At 29.0% G+C, this 8,946-nt stretch overlaps 2 long non-coding RNA genes across 2 annotated transcripts; one reads left to right on the forward strand and one right to left on the reverse strand.

Moving 5' to 3' along the window:
* Positions 1–4,666: 4,666 nt before the first annotated feature.
* On the reverse strand, positions 4,667–6,444 carry LOC107884289. Its single transcript, XR_001679825.2, has 4 exons — positions 6,194–6,444; positions 6,010–6,095; positions 5,854–5,926; positions 4,667–5,781 (listed from the first exon to the last, which is right to left on the reverse strand). It is a non-coding gene; the product is annotated as an uncharacterized LOC107884289 (long non-coding RNA).
* A 264-nt stretch (positions 6,445–6,708) lies between these two features.
* LOC103309971 lies at positions 6,709–8,069 on the forward strand. Its single transcript, XR_510896.3, has 4 exons — positions 6,709–6,880; positions 7,213–7,375; positions 7,508–7,634; positions 7,770–8,069. It is a non-coding gene; the product is annotated as an uncharacterized LOC103309971 (long non-coding RNA).
* The last annotated feature ends 877 nt before the right edge of the window (positions 8,070–8,946 follow it).

The raw sequence follows: 8,946 nt of genomic DNA on the forward strand, positions 1-8,946 counted from the left end.
TTATTACCTAACTATTTTTTTTATAATTATATTTAGATGTTTATATCTATGTAGAGTAGTAGAAACAATTTAATTAATTAAAATTTAGTGAACCCGATCAGAGAACACTAAATTATGTTTTGTTATATATAATATTATATTTAATTATGTTTATTGAAATGCAACTCAGCATACGTCTAATAATATAAATGTATTGTATTGTATTCTTTAAATTATTATTATGAGATTTATACACTATATATTAATCAATTATTTTAAAACACCAATACAAAATATAAAGTAATATAATAAATGTTTGTTTATTTTATGTATTAAATAATTATTTTTGTATGTACCTAGTTTTTATGTGTTAGTTATACCTACATGTGTATGTTTGCAATATTTAAATATTGTTATACATAAGCTCTGTTTTAAATATTATCTATATCAGCAGAGGTTATTATGGTTAATGCAAAATCGTGGTTAACCCGCGTATCACGAATTAAGATATGCCGCGTATCTGCGTAGCGCGTCGTCATAATATTATCAGCTCTAATTTCTTATCACGGGACCGAACTGTCAAAATGTATGCCATTAGCACAGAACAATACAGAAGCGACACTCTGCTTGGTGGGCGATCTCTGGTGGTTTAGTGTTGATGTTGTAAATGATTACCTGGTGGTTTAGAAGTGTTGTTACGAACGATTTTTTTTTACAATAAACGGTTTGTTCATTTGTTGTTTGTTTATCATTTCTGTGTTATCATAATGGTATCAAGTATCAACTATTGTTCTGTGATTGAAATATATGATATGAGCCGACAGCTGATTTTCATATTTAACAAAATGGCAGTGCCCACGAGTTCAAGGCCATGTCCCCACTTTTTTTAAATAACATTAGGAATTTTGAGAGTGTCATACCCCTGCCATTAGTAATTACTAGTTAGTACTTTAGACTTTAGTCTTTAGTCTTTACTACGTAATACGTTAGTACTTACTACTTAGTAGTCGTAGTGTAAAATGTTAGTAGTGTTTGTGTTATAACTGTGTTAGTAGTGTTATAATTGTGTAAGTAGTGTTAGTAGTGTCAGGGGTCGGACACTTTGATAATATTGTCGAATTAAGGCGGCCATGTTTTTGGAGGAAACTGTTATCATATTTGTAAATTTGTTTACAATTTAGTGATAATAATATTCAAACATTTCTAACAGATTACACATCTTTTCACGTGTTTTCGCTTTGTTGATTCACAGTTGATTCAGTTTAATTTAATCGTTTATTTTCTAATATAAGAATATAGTTAGTGTACGTAATCATGGTACTCGTGTGTATCGTTAAATCGTGTGTGAATAGCAAAAGTAAGACCAAAGAAAAATGCAACAAAATGCACCGGTTCCCTAAGGATATATATCTGTAAGTAAATTTGCTTCGTTTTCACTTGTCGATCAATCATAATTAAATGGTTGTTATATTTATATTTTTAGTTGTAAAGAATGGTTAGCAAACTGTAATCGATTAGATCTTCTGAAAAAAACTTTTAGTAACTATCGTGTCTGTAGCAAACATTTTATTTCCAAAATGTATGCTAATCCTCAAGAAACTGTTTTATTGCCAACCGCTGTTCCTACCAAGTTTGGTTAGTAAACAAATAATTATTGTCAGAATTGTTTATTTTTCAATTATTCATACTTTGATAATATTTATTTAGAATCAACCGTTGTTCATTTTGAGCCAGCTACAAATAATGAAGCCAATGAATTGGATCAAAGTACTGAATTAATTAATACTAGTCAAAATTATGTTATTCTTGAAAAACCTGTTAGTTCAAGCACACCATTGAAATCAAACTCTACAATATCAGAAACTTGTAAGTATCTGGGTTATTAATTACTATTAGATATTATATATTAATACAATACTATGTTCTATTTATTATTTTTTGTTTATATTATTATGAAGTAGTATTTATTGAAACCCATTAAATGTAAAATAAATTGTTTTTTACAGGCGTTACGTCGTCCAACAGAACAATTTCAGAAAGTAGTCAAACTTCTTCTTCTACTTCAATGTGCACCCAAACAACTCAGCTGCTATCAGTGAATACTCCAAGGAAGAAAAATTTAAGGACCCACGTTCGTGAATTGGAGATAAAATGCAAGCAGTTAGAAGAAAATTTGAATGCAAATACAAAACGTATTTCAGAAATGATTACATCTGTAGATCATTTCAATGAAGTTGTTGATACACATTTGCCACCCAACTTGGGAATGTTGATGAAGAATTATGTGAAACTAGCCAACAGAAAACCTCAAGGTTATCGTTATAATAGCAAACTAAAACAGTTAGCTCTTACAATTTATTTTTTTGGACCCATCGCATACAGATTTTTAAAAAACATTTTACAACTACCTACCCCTAGAACATTGCGAAGAATCACACAGAAAATTGAAATTGGGACAGGATTAAATGATGTTTTATTTAATTCTATGGAACTTAAATTCAAAAATTTAAAAGAAGATGCAAGAGACTGCGTTCTATGTGTAGACGAAATGTCCATCAAAACCAATCTTTTTTATAATTTATCAAAGGACACTATTATTGGATTCAATCAATCAAATGAAACAAAAACTTACGAACCAGCAAAACATGTTCTTTGTTTTATGGTCAAAAGCTTAAATTATAAGTGGAAACAACCAGTGGCATATTATTTCATTAATAACAGTTGTACAGGACTTCCTTTACAGAATACAATTTTTGCTGTAATTTCACGTCTACAAAGTATTTCTGTTAATATTAGAGTTTTTACTACTGACCAGGGAGCAAATTTTTATAGTTTTGCTAATAAAGTGTATGTTACTAGTGAACGACCATATTTCTTTGTGAATGGTTATAAAATTTACTATGTGTTTGATCCACCGCATTTATTGAAGTCGACAAGAAACAATTTTTTTAAATACAATCTTGAAGTTTTAAATAATTTGACAGATAAAAAATACTTGAATGATTTTTACCATGCTGACCAAGGTATTAATCGCTGTGCACCTAAGCTTACTGATGCACATATTAATCCAGGTCCCTTTCAAAAGATGAAAGTATCCTATGCATCTCAAGTTTTCAGTGCAACAGTTGCAGCAGGTATGCGTAGCTGTGTGGAGTATGGTACGTTACCTCGTGCTGCTGAGACTACTGTAAATTTCATAGAGTATATGGACAAACTATTTGATATACTTAACTCCAAAACAAAAGCAGCAAGTAAAAAATTAAACCTACCATTCAAAAATACTACTGACCAGAGAGACCATTTAATCATGATGTTAGATATTTTTAATAATATGCGTGTTCTTGGTACAAAAATTGTTGATGGAAATATTACATATATTGATGTTTCTAAACGCATGAAGTTTATAAGTGGATGGAAAATTACAATCAACTCATTGCTGCAGCTATGGGATGATATTCAAACACCTGGATATACATTATGCACATACAGAGTAAATCAAGATGACTTGGAAAATCTTTTTGGAAATTTTAGAAATCAAAACGGTAACAACGTAAATCCAACCCCAATTCAATTTTACTGGGCATTTAAGAAAATTTTTTTCTTAAATTATTTTAAACACTCTGATGGAGCAAATTGTTTGGAAGATTTGGATGAAATATTTGCCAGCATTGGAGATACAACAACACCTTCACTCGATTCAAATTTATTATTTCCGGAGAATAATGAGGATTCTTGTAATAATTTGAGAGTTGGAACTTCAGATTATAGAGAGCTAGAGTTTACTAATAGAAATGCTCTTTCGTATGTAAGTGGTTATTTTATAAAAAAATGTCTAGATAAACATTCTTGTTATACTTGCTTGAATTTTGCCAAAAGTCAAAATAACATTGATGAGTCATTTTTATTTACACATTTCAAGGCTTATCAAAATGAAATAATAACAGATTATGGACAGTTAAATGTACCGCCACACACTTTTCTTAATTATATTAATGAATTAGATAACATTTTTACAGAAAACTTTTCTACACTTGCTATAGAGGATAAAGTAGGATGGAAAATAAAAAATTTAATAGATAATATACCATTTACACATCCATGTCCAAATTTTGATATAGAATTTCTTAAAAGCCTTTTTGTACGATTGAGAATCTATCATGCTATTAAAAAATTAAATAAAAATTTACTATCAGCTCCTAGAAAATACAGAAAATTGGACATTCTTTCTCATTTATAATCAAAAACCTATTAACTTTATATAAGGGGACGTTACATTGGCATTTGTTATTGTAATTATTATTTTATTTTCATATTAGTATTATGTAAAAATTATATTTGACAATTATTATTATATTTTCATATTAGAATTATGTAAAAATTATATTTGACAATTATTATTATATTTTGATATTAGTATTTTGTAAAAATTATATTTGACAATTATTATTATATTTTCATATTAGTATTATGTAAAAATTATATTTGACAATTATTATTATATTTTGATATTAGTATTTTGTAAAAATTATATTTGACAATTATTATTATATTTTGATATTAGTATTTTGTAAAAATTATATTTGACAATTATTATTATATTTTGATATTAGTATTATCTATTATGTATTATATCATAGTATTAATTTTATATTAGAATTATCCTATTCTGTGGTATTATTATAAATATAAGATTATTATTAATCATGTCACTTTGAAATTTGTATCTATTATTCTATTGACTATTCTGTGTTTGTATTATGAACTTTTAAAAACTATTAATTATCTAACTTGAAATACAGTTAAAATTGAACATATATGAAGTAGCATAATTTATTTTTTCCTTCTGGTCACACTGAGTTTTCCTCCAAAAACATGGTGGACTGATTTTCACACCAGCCTATGGTTACTGTGTTATTTCTTATCAGTGTCCTTTCTGATTATTCTATTCTGTGGTTTCGTACGAATTACTGTTAATGGATATTTTATTGGCTTCGGTTGTTAAACTTAATTTCTTGTTTGTTATTTCTTCATTTGTTAACTGGTAGCTGTGGTAGAAATGTTAATAGTTTCGTTCAAATTTGTTTGAGGTGTTGATTGTGTTGTTGCATATTCGTTACTGATTGGCTTGGTAGTATATTCCAAATTGTCAGGTAACAATCTTTTCTTGGTTTCCTTTTCTAAATTAGTTTCTTCAGTTAAATTGATTTTAATTTGTTCCGTAGCGCGTCGTGCGGTACCCTTGTATTATTACTATTATATGTTCACCTATGCCGTCGCCACGGTTATTTTTGTAGCAATTAGTTATATTTTAGTATTATTCCTATTAATGCATGGCACTAGCTGTCATATTTAAATATATTAATTGATTACGTAGTCACAGCTCGATACAACTTATTTCCCAATCAGATAAAATCTGTACAAGTACCTGATGAATGTATTCAGCAGTATGCCATTCTTTTAATTCTGGAACTGCCATATAATATGATTTTAATGAAATAACATCAAGGAAATGAAAAGTCTCTCCGAGAAAACTTTTTTCGGACATAGTTTTGGTTCATACATCAAATGTAAGTGATACATAGGAAGATACTGATAAACGAGATTTTAATCTATTCTTAATAATATTGTATTTGTCATCAAGTGCTAGTTTTACTGTGGTTACCGATGGAATTTTGTATGAAGGTACAAATTCATGTAACAACCATTTAAATTGTTCACCTTCAATGACAGAAAATGACCAATGATCTTTGCAAATAAAATAAAGTAAACATAATGTTATTTCACTATAACGAACACCACCTTCTGAAACATATTAAAAATTATTTTTATTAGTCATTTTTGATTTCTCTAAATTTATAATTAAAACTAACATACCAGAATAAGAGCTAATTCGATTAAAAGCTTCGACAATAGGTTGCTTTAAAATTAGGGGACAATCCACACATTCCTATAACACATAATCAGTATACATTAATTCACACATGAAATCTAATAGCTAATGTTATTCATTTTTAATAATTAGGTAAGTACTTCTGGTCCAGAATCTTCTAATGAAAATGTAAGTCTTTGGACTTCCAATAGATGCAGACGGGGCGGGCACAGATGACCGTTTGTTACTGTGGAAATATTATTAGTTTTTATTAGGATGAATACATGAATATAAATACTTTAAACTTTCATAAGGTAAAAACTATTTTATAAAAAAACGACTTACTTTATGAAGAAGACAATTTCGACTGTTTTTTTTTTGAGATGTTGTCACATTAGTCTTTTTTAATATATTTGGATGTCTGGTCATGATATGTTTCCTTAAATTTTATGTGTTGCCACTATGCGCAACATTTTTAAGGCAATCTTTGCACATCGCATATTCATTATCTATTTTTTTAAATAAATCCAAACATCACTTTTTGGAGGTGCCTTTATAATTATTAATTTTAATTTATTAAGTCGCGACTTTAACGTCGCGACTTACTATCAGTCATATTGATAACTGATAATGAAAACTGATAAGCGATAACAAAAAAATGATTCGATACCATGAATATTATTCGATAGTAGTCATTTGTTATCGATATGAATGAAGTATTGAAACCATTATATTATCTATACAAAAAGTACTCGTATCGAAACAAAAATATCGATACTTTACTTATATCGTTAATATCGCAACGTCCGGACGCTAGTACGCGTCCCTAGTACAACTCACACTCACGCCGGTCTTTTGACATTTTTGATAACAGCCAATGGATTATTGATTGAATTAGTGAACTATACGGTCGTGCAGAAGCTGTGTGTTCAAATCACCGAATTGACATATTATTATTGTACGCTCTCGGCCAATACACTCAGACGGTGACGGATGAAAGCGAAAGCGAAATCGGTAAACGGCTAAATATTGGTGAGTAGGTACCTATCATTGAACTATAATAGTTTTGTCGTTTTTCATTCACGCGCGCGTCCCTGCTATCGTGTTTTGACATCAACGTTTAACGATGACTACAATATAAACATTCATATTTAACAACAAAGTTTAATGCTAAACACGAATTAATATTTAGAGTTGTATCGTAAATAATACTGGATACTGGGTAGGTAACATTTGGCCAATGTCAATATGGCATGTGCATATTTACCGGTGTTTTTCGCAGAGGGGGACGGTTAACAGGGCAGTACAATTAACCATATTATTCGTTAGTACTTATTATTATTATTAAATTAATATCGATATAGGGACTACCTGTGTCCTCTCAGGCGTGCAGAAATAACCTGGACGGTCTGATCAGCCCAACTTCGACTGACCGGTGGTTATCGTTTTTTTCAAAAAGAACGATTTCAAGCAGCACATCCTGAATTCGAGACTAGTGTTGTATGTACGTGGCCCTCCATGGACACGGTAAACATTTGACACAATAAATAATATATATAGTTATTATAGTTATAGTGTTATGTGTAGTAGGTAGTGGATTAAGTACATCATACATGGTATCTCACATATTATATGTTAATACTGTCTTATTTTTTTCAGTGTTATTGAATCATTTCACCAAATCAACTGCTAATATCACTTAACAACCATAACATTTTCCATTCATGTCAAATCAATCGCCATCATAGAGACTAGTGTTGTATGTACGTGGTCCTCCATAGACACGGTAAACATTTGACACAATAATTAATATATATAGTTATTATAGTTATAGTGTTATGTGTAGTAGGTAGTGGATTAAGTACATCATACATGGTATGTCATAAATTATTATATTATAATACAGTCTTAATTTTTTCAGTGTTATTGAATCATTTCACCAAATCCACTGCTAATTACAACCATAAAATTTTCCAGTCATGTCAAATCAATCGCCATCTAAATCAGACTTGACTAATTGTTCAGTGACGGGCAGCAACAATGGCGTTGGTTTTAAGCCAATTAGAAATTTCGAATGGACTACAAGACTTGAAAAATGTTTGCTACTAAACATGGCCCGTCTAAAGCCTAGTGGTAAGTCTGAAGCACAGCTGTTCGCCCCTTTTCTTTAGTTATATGCATCAAGATTGTATGAAATTAGGTCATGTTCCTCAAATCAATTAATTATTAAGTTTATATAATAGAATCTATACAGTAATAATGAATATTTCTATTGTAAATTGTTTTAGTTAATTAATTATTAAGATATACCAAATGTATATAATAGCATATTTACTTAAATAATATTTAGTATTTAGTATACACATTCTAAATTCTAATTACTGTATTATCATAAAGCGCAATATGAAATCATTCGATATGATTTAGTGTCAGGATTATTTTAATGGTTTTATTTAATTTAACATTGAATATTTTTCAATTGGTTATTTTTTGGTTTATAATAGGTACTTAAGCCAGAATTTTTTTCCTTGTTCTAGTTTAAATATTTTTAAATAAAGTTTGGTGAATGTCCATAACAATTAGGTATGTCTGACAAAATTACCATAAGTCAATATTAATATATCCATGAATGAAAAAGTATATAAACATTTTAATCTAGCAACAACACATATAGTAGACAATGTCATTGATTTATTGTTAAGCCTGTTGGAATTGGCTAAGAGGGAAGTTTCCTTTTTTTCCGTCTTGCACTCATATAATACAATAATATACCTAAAACCTATTGAAGTTTTTTAACCTTAATTATAAAGAATACCACTATCTACATTTTTTCAGAAGCTTTTTTTTTTAATATTCTTATTTTAATGAAAGTTATTTAACTATAAATAACTAAAAAAAAAACACTATCTAAACACATTAATACAAGTATCATAATTGGCCGATTCACTCTAGTTTTTAAACTAACGGAGCTAAACATGATTTGCTGAGCATAAATTTGGTATGCTATTACACACTATTTTTTGATTGCTCATTTATTTCTTCCAAATTACAATTTTATGATGATTATATTACATTTTATAATTCTTCCTTGGAGAATG

The sequence above is a fragment of the Acyrthosiphon pisum genome, chromosome X (genome assembly GCF_005508785.2).
Source record: "Acyrthosiphon pisum isolate AL4f chromosome X, pea_aphid_22Mar2018_4r6ur, whole genome shotgun sequence".
Classification (NCBI taxonomy): domain Eukaryota; kingdom Metazoa; phylum Arthropoda; class Insecta; order Hemiptera; family Aphididae; genus Acyrthosiphon; species Acyrthosiphon pisum.